Source organism: Mustela erminea, chromosome 10 (assembly GCF_009829155.1).
Source record: "Mustela erminea isolate mMusErm1 chromosome 10, mMusErm1.Pri, whole genome shotgun sequence".
In the NCBI taxonomy this organism is placed as follows: domain Eukaryota; kingdom Metazoa; phylum Chordata; class Mammalia; order Carnivora; family Mustelidae; genus Mustela; species Mustela erminea.
Genome location: NC_045623.1, coordinates 96,834,009 through 96,847,463, shown reverse-complemented (window position 1 = coordinate 96,847,463; position 13,455 = coordinate 96,834,009).

The window sequence follows — 13,455 nt, the reverse complement described above, 5'->3', positions numbered from 1 at the left end:
AAATGAGGACCCAAGAAGCCGATACTGGCCAATGAGCTGGGCACTCACCAACTTTGAGGGGTGAGTTCTGCTCACTGCTGAGTCTTGCTTTGACGAATGGGGTGTGCAAATTTGAGGCTCTGAGCAGATGGCTCAGAACAAAGACTCAGTGCCACCATCAGGAATCTTCCTCTGCCTACCGCCAGAGTTCAAATTCTCTTTGAAAGAAAGATTGGACAGTTACAGGAATAATCGCTTTTAAAGGGTCACAGAACTATTAGCCTGCTCAGGACATGCTCGTGTCTCTATCTGATCGGTTAGAATAATAGGATCCGGGAAAGCCTGGTTTCTAGGCAATCAGCAATGACAGTTCTCATTTGGTAATCTTTCTCCTATGCCAATCTGATCATGTCACTGGTAACTGTAGCCATTGTCTAGGTATGGTCCAAGCTTCTGCCTGGCCTAAGGGAACACCCCTGGAGATCGGGCATACCTTTGGCTCCAGCCATACCTAACCGCCCTACGCCCTCTCACCTACCATCAGTCCTGTTTGAGCAGTGTCTGCTTACATGACTTCTTCCTTGTTCAGAGGAATTCCCCTTTATAGAGCTACCCCAAATGATAGTAACAACGCCTACTTCCGTGTCATTAAAATAAGGGGATTATGGAGGGGAGATCAGTTTTTAACAAACAAGCATGCTATTGCAAGAGGGACCGCAGGCATTCACAACTAAGGCATTCTGGGTTCACTGACCTGGCCTGGTGGGGCTTGCCCCCTGCCATTATCTTGAGTTGAGCCAGGCTGCCTGGTTCATTGACCCTAAAATCCTACCAGAAGATAGGTCAGAAGTTAAGTCTCAGCCAGATAAGGATAATATGAGCCTTGATCCTTTAGATCAACACTTTAAAAAAAAAAAAAAAGATTTAATTAATTTATTTGACAGACAGAGACACAGGGAGAGAGGGAACACAGCAGAGGGAGTGGGAAAGGGAGAAGCAGGCTTCCCGCAGAGCAGGGAGCCCAATGTGGGGCTCGATCTCAGGAACCCGGGATCATGACCTGAGCCGAAGGCAGATGCTTAACGACTGAGCCACCCAGGTACCTGACACTTAACCCTTAATTCCTAGAATAATCAGTATAGTACAGGAGGAGTCAGAGAACACTTGGATTCAAATCTTGACTTCCCTACTCACCGGCTTTGTGACTTCAGCTGAAAGTCTCTCTCTTTCTCTCTCTCTCTCTCTTTCTCATTCTCTCTCTTGGCCTTGGAGATTTGCTTGGAACATAAATGAAGATGACTTCAGCCCCCTCACAAGGTTGTTGTAAGATTAAATGAGACAGTGGGTGTGAAGCACTCAGCCCAGTGTCTAGCCCATGAAAACCACTTACTGAATATTAGCTATTGTAGAAGCTGGAACGGTCCGTCCACACCGGTCACAAGGCTGTGGGGCTTTATTGCTGATGTGTCCAAGCGCCTGTCATCAGATGAGACCTCAGCGGGACCTCTGTCTTCAGCCTCTCAGCACCGTTTATATAAAAAGACAAACAAATTCAAGTTTCTCTTGGGCGCCCAGCACACGAATTAGTTCCTACATGGACTCTGAACACTTTCTCTGATTGAATAAGGGAAGGGAAACTCATCTGGCTGACTGTTGGGCTGGCCGTTTCCTGCAAGGAACTCGTGCAAACAAGGAGAGGGGAAAATCTATATCTGAGCTGATTTCTGAGGAGCACGGCCAGCCAGCTCACTGGCCGAATCTCCTGGGCTAGAAATGAAAAAGGAATGTTTTTTCTCTTGTCTGCAGGAAATAGTCTGCCTTCAGGCCTGGGTATTTCGCCAGGGTCAGCACTGGATCCCACACTTGGCTGGTTTGGGGGAGTCTCGATCTTAATTCCAAATCTTTTTCTCAACATTAACACACTGTCTTCGTGAATGAAGATTTATTTTATGGCTCCCTGTTGAGATGAGCATTTCAGACAACTGCCCCCCACCACTGGCTAGTCTGGGTTGGTGACAGGTTCCTCCTTCCCCAAAAGTCTGATTAGCAGGAAGGTAAAGGTAAATGATGTTGGGGGTACTGGTGGTTTTACAACTCCTGGCCAAAAAAAAAAAAAAAAAAAAAATGGCAGAAAGTTTGCAGTCGCTTTCTCCTTGTAGCATTGGTTGGACCAAGAAAAAAAAAATTTTTGGAAGTTAGAGATAGAAGAAAGAAGAGTGATCATTATTCTCTCTCCTGCTGGCCAGGACATGTCTTAGATCATCAAGGGGCTGGCGCACACATAAGCCTCTTGGCCATTTCTTTGACCAGCTGCACAACTGGCTGATTTGGGGCTGGTTTGAGAACCATTGATGGCTGAGGTATGGATGTGCCTGGCAAAGGACAAAGGCTTATCTGCTCAAAAGTAAAAAAGAAAGTCTAGAAAATGTTGTCATGCTTGTTTCTATATACACTGTGTAGAGCTTTTATCTCATATCCCCACTTTAAGAACTTGGTAGGCAAGACCCCTCTCAAAATCATAGTAGCCTAGTCCAGTTAGCATGGATCCTGGGCTTAGAGCTTGGCTTGAGTGCTGCATTGAGGAATTTGCAAACAGTTTGTTCACAAGGGGATTGGCCACCATGCCCCTGCCTTTGGTCCACACCACTCAGGCATAAGTGATACAAATTCTGACTATATTCTGACATATACACTGACTAAGAGCCTCCATATCTAAGGCTGGGTGGGCAGTGTGTATGTGTCTCTCTGGTAGGGGATGAGGTACAGGGATAATAAATAAAATATAGACACTGTCCTCCAAAACTCATCTCTGGAGACCATGAGTTGTCTTTACGATACTCCAAGCTGAGACAAATAATAGATGATATCAGATTCTTCTCTGGCATCCCCAGGGCGCTTAGTGCTATCTTATGGAAGCACAGGAGACATGAAAGGAAGAAGAGACATAATTTGGGGACCTATTTGAGATATTGCCCACAGCTTCCCCCCCCACTTCTTTCCTATGTCATCCGGGCAACCAACACATCACCCACAACCCCCAAAGGTACAGCAGCCAGTCAGCCAGAAGGTCAATGTTAATGAAAGACGCTATCTGGAAAACCAATGCCAAGCCAAGCTGACACAATTAACTGTATTTGTGTTCCTTGAGGTTTGGCAAGTGAGGGTGGGGTGTGAGGAGAGTTGGGGAGGGGGGCGTCCTCTTCCGAAGCTTCTGGAACAAAGAGGGCCATTTGGATGTCTTCCAGTTAGCGACAGCATCTTTGTGAGGGGCTATCTAATTAGTGCCTGCCCAGCTTCCGAGAGATGGCTGCACATGGCAAATAAGCAGGGATGCTCAGTTTCCCTTAGCTCCAGCCCATGAACTTTCAGGATGTCGACAGCTTCAGACTCAGCCTCTATTCTAATGCCAGAAGGTGTTTTTCCCCAAAAAGTGCCATTTGCATCATAGCATTTGGAGTGCAGTTTAATAATGCTGTTGACATCCCAAATATCCCCAGAGCCGGTTAAGAAGAATCATTAGTTCTCTGAGGTTGATGGGGAAAGAAGAAACATGGACACGACAACAAACATCCTTTTTATCTGGTTTTTAAATTTCCAGTGAGCCAAGTTTACCTCTGTATGGCCGTGAGCAAGGAGATTAACCTGGGCGAGCCTTGATTTCTTGTAAAAGAAGATTACTAACACACACATCCTGAAGGATCGTTGTGAGAATCTATGGCAGGGAAGTAGCTCGATAGGTACTCAAGAAGCAGTAAGTGATGATTAGCACTGTGACATTGACAATGACACTGCTGCTGTTGCTGATGATGATGAAGGGATGATGGTGGTGATGATGAAGATGGTAGTAATGGTACTTACTTCCCCCACAGTGATCTTGTTTCCCAGAATGGGAAGAACTCAACCACGTGACATAAAGGGTAGCTCTTGGCTGATGTGCCCATGTACTGGAGATCACTGTACAGTGAGGCATAATAATGATAATTACCACGTGTAAAGAATACCTTTTCAAAGGACTTTCACATGTATTATCTGCTTGGACCATTCCATGGCTCAGTGAGGAAGTTACTGTTATTGCTCTCAGTGTACATATGGGAAAAAAAAAAAAAAATGAGACCCCATTTGCCTTGCCTGAGGCTCCACATTTGGTGAGGGAAAAAACCAGGTCTTGAATATAGGCCTTGAAACCACCCATCTGATGTTCTTCCTGTGACTCACGTGTTGCCTTGCAAGCGCTTCACGGAGTACAGAGAGAAGCTTAGTACATTGACGGAGATCCCAGTACATGGAATTTATCAAGAAAGGAGCTCAAGAGACAGGGACCTGTGACAGAGTGGGCCTCTGTGACCAATGACGTCAGCCCACAAGGGGAGATAGGAAGAGATAAAAACACAGGGAAAAGCCAGAATTCCAAAATACATTTAAAGAAATTGGCTTTGTTATCTCTTGCTACATAGCAAGCCACCCCAAAATTAAGTGGTTCAAAATAACAACCATTTTATGTTATTTCGCAATCCTGGAAGCTGAGAAGATGTAGGTAGTTCTACTCCAGGCAGTGTTAACTAGGTTGCAATCCATGGCGGGGGCAGATAAGGCAGAAACACCCAAGATGGCGCACTCCATATTGACAGATGATGATGTCTGTTGGCTGAGATCACAGCTGGAGAGCCTTGGTGCTCCTCTCCGTGGCTTGGGCTTGTCACAGCTGAGCAGCTGACTTCTGAAAACGAGGACCTCAAGGGCTAGGCATTACCAAAGAGAGAAAAGAGAAGCTGCCAGTTTTCTTAAGACCTGGGCTCAGAAGTCCCAGAACATCCTGTCTACCACATTCTACTGATCAGAGCAGTCACAGGTTCAGCCCGCCTTCAAAGAGAAAAGAAATAAGATCCACCTTTCAATGCAAGAGAAAGCTTGTATGTACTGGGAGGGGAGGAATTCATGACAGCCGTCTCTGAGACCAGAAGCCAAGTCCTATCCTTTTCAAGCATAAATTATAGAAAACTTGGGTTTACATAGTATTATTTCATTAGAGTAGTAGAAATAATGATAGCTAATTATTGAGTGAATCTATGCACAATTGATTTACAGGTATCATGTCTGTTCCCACCACAGGTAGGGATTATAGAGATTAAGTGATTTGTCCAAGGCATCATGCACAGACATGTCATGACATTAGAGGAAGGAAAGGGCTATCTCTGTCCGCGTGCCCTTTCTAGAAAACAGAAGACTTTCCCTGGAAGCTCCCTCCCTTCCCCAGGAGTTTTCCTCTCACTCCTCCTTGGCCAAAATTGAACTATACATCCATCCCTAATCAACTGATAGTGAGGGGACAGCAATGATCATGAATGCTAGAAGCAGATGCTCCCCCCCACACACAAAAACTGATTATTTGTGCACCTCTGTGGGGGTAGCTATCCCAGGGGATTCTGACCACCCTACCCCATATCTAGCTCTCTTGAGGTTTGAAGGGGTTCATCCCTTAACTTGAAAATTCACTTGAAGTATGGTGGAAGAATGGACCCTGGGGAGTCAACCACAAACTGCCCTGGCTAGAAAGGGGCCAAACTAGAAACAAACTCCCATCTCTTCCCATTCCCAAGTTCTCATCCCTTTTATACTCTCTGCACCACCTCAGAACAGATGTGGTGAGAAAGGAAGCTCCAGCTTTCTGTCTCTGCTGTCCATGCTGATGATTTGATAATCCCCATCAGGCACTTGAGTGGCATGTGTTCCTCATGACTTTGTCTCCAAAGCTCCCCTGTAATTGAGATTAACACTCAGAGCACAGACTCCCAGGAGGCTAGGAGAAACTGCTCTTCTGCTTTCCCATGCTTTATGTGGGTATGGACTATATAGACAGATGGCCTCTGATGGTCACATGGAGTTCTGAATCCTTTGGTCCAACCTTCAGAATCCAACCCTTCCACAGCTTTTCTCTGCAGGGTCTGAGCAATGGTACATCTTGTGTAAGGACAGACTTCATCCTTCCATCAAACAAAACCCAGACCTCCAAATTGTACCTCTTGGGAAAGAAGTCTCGGGATTGGGCAGTGGCAGCAGGATGGGTTGTAAGATCCCAGCTGGCCTAATCATACATATATGTGGTGTCTCATGATCCTTGGCATGACTTCTTTCTCCAAAAGGTTAGTTGGATGTCTTACAAGGCTGCTTGAGGTTCACAAGGATATAAAAATTGAAGCTTCCTGGCCTTCACTTCTGCTCCACTCTACTGGCTAAAATGAGTCACTGGGCTGACCCCAATCCAGTATGGGATGAGATTATACAGGAGTATCAATGTGAGGAATGGTAGTCATGGTGGCCACCTTCAAAGAACATTGACCATGCAAACAAACAGTAAGAACTTCCAGCCTCCCAGGCTGACACACTGAATACCAATTCTCTGGTAAATTCACCCTGATGCATCCATCCAGGATTAAATCAGAAATGTGATTTAAAATTACATTTTTCCCTCCCTGGTTTAATGCCTTCAGAATCCATGCTCACCCATCTCACTTTCTGCTAATATGAATTAGCAAAAAATTACCATTCTTTAGATGCATGAGATGCTTGGATCTGACTAGAGTCACAGACCTAGAGGCAGTGGTGTAGTGGAAGTGATCTGAAGATAACCTGGCTTCCTATTGTAAGGTGGAGGTCATCACAGGATTTCCAGACAAGATAGGATTTGCTGACAGGGGATGATCAGCAAATTTGGGGATTCGTGGTACCTTAGTCATTAAAAACCACCAAAAATCTCAATTCCAAGACTCAAAGTCCCATTCTTCTAATGCATGCACAAGCTCTCACTTAAGAAAACTACTGAGGCTATGAATTCAACCTATCTTATAAATTCAGCAACCTGTAGTTTCAAGTAATATAATTGATTTTCAACTGTTAGACCTGTAGTCAACAGAGATGAGAAATAACTTTTAAGGAAGTCATAGAAGTTCCATGGTCCTCTTATGAGACCAGAAGACACGAATTTAAAACCCTGAGCTCGTTGTGTTCTTTCTTAAACTCTAAGGTACAGTTAGAAATATCAACAAACCCTTCAGTGCTTTTATTTTCGTTCTTGCATGAGTAGATTATCACAGAAGATGACTGGCCTGCCAAGACTGGCCTTTGATAAAGGATTCATGCTAGATCCTACCTTCTCTGCCAACAGGATTCTCACTGCCTTGAAATACAACCAGACCAGATGATCAACCATGGATTTCTGTTTTCTTGAAAATCTTAGTCTACAACATGTTAAGATTCAGTTACAGATAGTAGCCAGAAGTTAGGCAGAAGGGGACCTACCATCAAGAATTAGGAAGCTTATGGGGCATTGGAAGAGCAAGAGAAACGGGCTTCGAGCTGAGTTCAGAGGGAAAATGTCCAGTGTCCAGAATCCTTCTGTCTTTGCTGTGATCAGAAAGTCCCTCTCATTTTGTCAAAGAAACCAACAATTTGAGAAGCTGCTTAAATATGCTGTCTCTTCATGACCCATGCCAGCAAAACAGGGATGACTTGTGCCCTACTTGTTTTCATTATCAGTTCCAAATCTTGTGCAGGGGGTTTTTGACTGATGGAACCTACGGCATGTCTGAAACATTGGTTGCAAACGAGGCTGGGAAATTAATTTTTATTTTTCCAACCTCCATAGTACAGGAAGGCACAGTAGAAAGAGGTCAGAACAGATGTTGAACAAGCACATTTATAGCATCCACTGCATAGCCAATTTCTTCAGATCTAAATAATTCTTTTCCTGAAAGCCATGCTCAGAAATACACTTTCAACTCATTGAGGGAACTTTTATCTCCGTCTTTATTCAGTTCCACCAAGGGCCAAGAGAGAACCTGTTCAGTGCCAGCCCCCATGCTAAGAGCTGCAGGCATGGAGATGAATAAAGCCAGGCTTCAGCTCTCACGGAGTTCACAGCCTAAAGAGGAACACAAAGAAACAGAGGATAAGCTGGGGAAGGCATAGAGCAGAGGCAGTGGGAATGAAGTTGACTCTATGTCATGGGTTGTACGACATTCTATAGTTCTTATGTCTTTATAAATCAGACTGCCTTTTTCAAGTCTCTACCCTGCTGGATAAGAAGGAAATACAATGTCAACTAATACTGAGACTCCCTTATTTGTCCCCAAGGATTGAGTCAAGGTCCCAGGGTCTTAACAGCCCAGAATGTTAAGGAAGGCAACCAGTTGCATATATATATCCCTGTCCAAGCCCATAGTGTCCTTTGAAGTCAGGTGGCTGTACTGTTTCCAAGCCAAACCTGGATATGGTGGCTTTGATAAAGCAAGTAAGACTCATGCTCCATCCATGTAGTCACATTCTACATGTCTTCCATTTTGCTGGGGTGACTGTAAGAGCTTAGGGTTCTGCTTCTCACTTTGTGGGACTCCACAATGACCTCTGTGCCGTTCCCAGCCCAGAGAGAGGTTTCTAAGTCTTCTTCCCTGGGGCCACTCCCACCTCCTCTAAGGCCCATCCATCCCCAACACTGTACTAACTTCCCCATAATTGGGTATTAGGAATATAATGTACCCAACTTGGTTTTCTGAGGCCAGAATACCCCTGACACCAAAACTGGACAAGGATGTTACAACGTAGAAATTTTAAATCAATCTCACATTTATGATTATGGAAACAAAAATTCTAAATAAAACATTGGCAATTGTAATCTTGCAGTATATTTAAAATAACAATATACCATGACTAAGTAGGCTTTATCCCTGGGATGTAGAGACAATAATAAAAGCTGACCTTCATCAAAGGTTCACTACGTGCCAGAAACTGTTCTAAATTGCTTTCTAATACTTAGAATCAATGACAGTATATGCTGATATTCTCAATTTTGAAAATGAGGAAATTAAAATACAGAGATGTTAAGTAACTCACCCTAGGAACTCAGGTGGGAACTTCAACATCAAAAATCTATCAAATGATCTATCACAGTAACTGTTTAAGTAGAATAATCATTTTTCTTATTCTAAAAGATCCAAAAATAACCTTAAAGATTTTATATTTCATTCATGATTTTTAGAAAGCCATAGTTCTGACCTCTGAGGATCTACCTCTCCTCCATAAAAGCAATGAGAACACTGGTAAAATTCATCTTGATCAACTTTTTCAGAACTGTAATGTAACCAATGGCTAACAATAATCCAAAAAGCATTTGTCAAGAAAATAGAGCTGAATCTTGGGAAGATCAGTGAAATTTGTGCTATTTTAGCTTTCTCTATTCTCATTCTTTTCTTCCTACCTCCATATCCTTGAAAACTAACAGCCAGAGAACTGTAGAAGCTGTGAAAAACAGTCACTGAAGGGGACAGATTGGGTTTGGAGCTCCTCAAACAGCTTCATCCCCAGAGAAGTGTCACTATTTGACTTTTGGCAGCTCCCAGGAAAAGCCCTATTTGCAAGGCTTGTCATTATTTGATCTGACTCAGAGCCTGCTCAGTGGAAAAAGCCCCAAGCCAGAGCATTTGTTTAAAAAAAAAAAAAAAAGGCAAAAACAAATTAGTGGCAATTGTTCAACATCACAGCTGCCTGAGGTGATGACACCAATTGAAACAAAGAAGAGTCTGGCCAAAAATCTTATAAGGAAAGTCTGAGGAATGTGATGCCCACAAAGGGTTTTGAAAACCTACAATATAATCCTGGGAATCCAGGAGACCACACACAAGTGCATGCTGTGCACATGCCCAGAAAAAAGGATAGAGAAGATCCTGATATCTCACCTTTGGATGACCTTGAGACCCTAAACAAACAGAAAGTGAAGGCTAAAGCAGAGCTGGAAATTGTCAGAGCATTGGATGCACACACTGAGTCCCTTAGCAAAAGACAGATGATTTCTTGGTTCAAGGTTTTTTTTTGTTTGTTTGTTTGTTTGTTTGTTTTTGGTTCAAGGTATTTAAGAAAATATATGTCCAATAAGTTAAAAAAGTATATCTGACCATGAAGCAGAACAAGCAGACTTCAGTGGCTACGTATGACAGGGAATTTTACATCATTAGCCCAGAAATGTTGCTAAACAAATACTGGGGGTGGGGTAGGGGGACAGCAACAATTGATTTGGGAGGAGAGAGAGTCAGTTCCAGAGTTGCCACATTTTATTATTAAAAATGGCCAGTATTCAATGAACAACTTAACATACAAAGAGACAGAGAAGTATGGCCCATACACAGGAGGGAAAATAAATAGATTTTCCTGAAGATATCTAGATGTTAGATTTACTAAAAATAAAAATAAAAAATAAAACCTTTAAATCAGCTCTTATAAATATGTTCAAATAAATAAAATCATGTAAAAAATTAAAGTGTGAGAATTGTTGCATGAAACACAAAATATCAAAGTAAAGGTAGAAATTATAAAATGGAAATAAATAGAAATTCTGAAGTTGAGAATTATAACTGAAAGGAAGGATTTAATTGAGGGCTCAATAGCAGATCTGCAGTGACAGAAGAAAGAATCCACAAACTTGAAATCAGTTAATTGAATATATTCTGTTTGTGGAACAAAAAGGAAAAATGAAGATAAATAAGCAGAATGTCAGAGACCTATGAGATACCATTAAGTACACCAACATATGAATAATGGGAGTCCAAAAAGAGAGGAGAAAGAAAGGAACAGGAAGAGTATTTACAAAAATACTGGCAGAAAACCTCCCAGATTTGACTTCAAAAAAATCAAAACCCCAGTTATCTACACATCTAAGAAGCTCAGCAATTGCAAGCAAGATTAATTCGGATATTCACACCTAGACACACAACATGGTCAAACTATTAAAAGACAAAGACCAAAAACTGTGAAAGCAGCTAGAGAGAAGGGACCCTTCACAGACAAGGGAGCCTCCACAAGATTAACAGCTGACTTCTCATCAGAAACCATGAAGGCCAGAAGGCAGTGGGATGACATATCTAAAATGCTGACAGGAAAAGACTGTCAACCAAGAATTTTATATCCAGAAAAAGTGTTTTTCAGAAAAAAAAAAAATGAAAGAGAAATCCTAGATAAATTAAAAGTGAGAGCATTTGTCTCTAGCAGACCAAGGAAATACTAAAGAGAGTGTTTTGGGCTAAAATAAAAGGGTACTGGGACACCTGGCTGGTTCAGTCAGTGGAGCATGGGACCCTTGATCTTGGGATTATGAGTTGAGCCCCATATTGGGAGTAGAGATTACTTAGAAATAAAATCTTTAAGAAAATAGCCAAAGTGGTCTTGATAAAGAACAAAGTTGGAAGACATATTTTCCAATTTCAGCACTTATTACAAAGCTACAGTCATCAAGACTGGGTAGCGTTGGCATAAGAATAGATATATAGATAATTGAATAGAACTGAGAATCTAGAAATAAACATGCGTAGTCAATTGATTTTCAGTGAGGATGTCAAGATAATTCAAAGGGGGAGTAACAGTCTTTTCACCAAAAATGGTTCTGGGATAACTGGTCCACCCAAATACAAAAAAAAAAAAAAAAAAAAAAAAAAAATTGGACTCACACCATATACAAAATTAATTCAAAATTAATCAAAGGTCCCAATGTAAAGCTAGATCTATGCAACTCTTGGGAGAAAACAGGTGTCAAACTTCATGACCTTGATTAGGCAATGGTTTCTTATACATTATGCCTAAAGAGCAAGAAAAACAATAGATAAAAGGACCTTATCAAAATTAAAAGTTTTGTGCAGTAAAGGAACCATCAGAAAGTGAAAAGATAACCCTCAGACTAGGAGATAATATTTGCAAGTCATATGTCTAACAAGGGACTTACATGCAAACTACACAAAGAACACTCACTACTCAAAAATAAAAAGATAGGTGACCAATTTTTTTTAATGGGAAAAGATTTGAATAGACATTTCTTCCAAATAAATATAGAGTAGCCAAGAAGGACACAAAAAGATGTTCAACATCATTGGTCATCAGGAAAATGCAAATCAAAACTACAATGAAATACCACTAGGAGGGCTCTATTTTTTATTATTTTTTTAAGATAACAACAAGTATTGGCAAGGATGTAGAGACATTGGAGCACTCATGCACTGCTGGCGGGAGTGTAAAATGGTATGGTCATCTTGGGAAATTATTCAGCAGTTCCTCAGAAAGTTAATAGAGAAAATAAATGTTTACACAAATGCTTACACACAAATGTTCATGGCAACGCCATTCACAACACCCAAAAAGTGGAAACAATCCAATGTCCATCAACAGGTGAATGGATAAACCAAAAATGATATATCTATGGTCATGGGTTTGAGCCCCACGTTGGACACAGAGATTACTAAAAAGTAAATAAATAAACTTTTTTAAAAAGAAATTTATTTTTTTAATATTTTTAAAATTTATTTGACAGAGAGAGACAGTGAGAGCGGGAATACAAGCAAGGGGAGTGGGAGAAGGAAAAGCAGTCTTCGCTGCCAAGAAGGAAGCCTGATGCAGGGCTTGATCCCAGGACCCTGGGATCGTGCCCCTAGCCAAAGGCAGGTGCTTAACAACTAAGCCACCCAGGCGACCCTAAAAAGAAATTTATTTAAAAATAAATAAATAAAATGGTGGATTTTAAGTATATTAATTTTATCACAATAAAACTGTTATTTAAAAATAGTAAGCTAGAAATAGAAAAATTTCTTAACTTGGTAAAATAGATCTACCTATGGTCTATGATATTTACCCTAAAGTAAACATCATATATGTAATTGCAAAACTATAAAGATATTATAACTAAAGTGAAAAATAAAATAGGTATGCTTGTTATACCAGTTTAAGCAGCAATATACTAGAGATCCTCGCTAGCAATATAAAGCAAGAAAAAAATCAGATGAGGAATAGGAGGGAAGACAGGAATAATTATTGGTGAGTGGTATGATTATTTAGGAAATCCAAGTTAATCTACAAACAATTAGAACAAACAAGATAGTCAGCAGAAGTTTCTGGATACAAAACTCCATAGCATCCTTATAAGCCCACAATGATGAATTAGAAAGTGTAACTGAAAGAAAGTTCTCAGTCATAAAAGCAAGAAAAACTCCGTTACTTGAGAATAAATCTAACAAAAGATGTGAGAGACCTTTATGGAAAAAATTATAAAAGTTACTGAAGAACATAAGAAAAGATCTGGAAAAAATGAAGAACTATAACATGTTCATGCATGGGAAGGTTCAGTATTATACAGATGTCAGTTCTCCCCCAAAGTTAATCAATAAATTCATTGCAATTCCAATCCAAATCCCAGTGGAGCTTTTCACAGAGCTTGACCAACTGAGTCTAACATTAATATAAAATGGCTGAGGGCAAAGAAGAGGGGAGATAAAAGAACTTTGAGAGGGAGCTTTCCCAACTACATATAAAGACCAACTGAAAAGCCATGTGAATTTAAAATAGTGGGAGAGGGATGCAGGGTAGACATATCTGTCAGTGGAACAGACCAGAAATCTCAGAAGTAGTTCCAAGTATTTATGAAGACTTGGTATATGTCAGAGGTGGCTG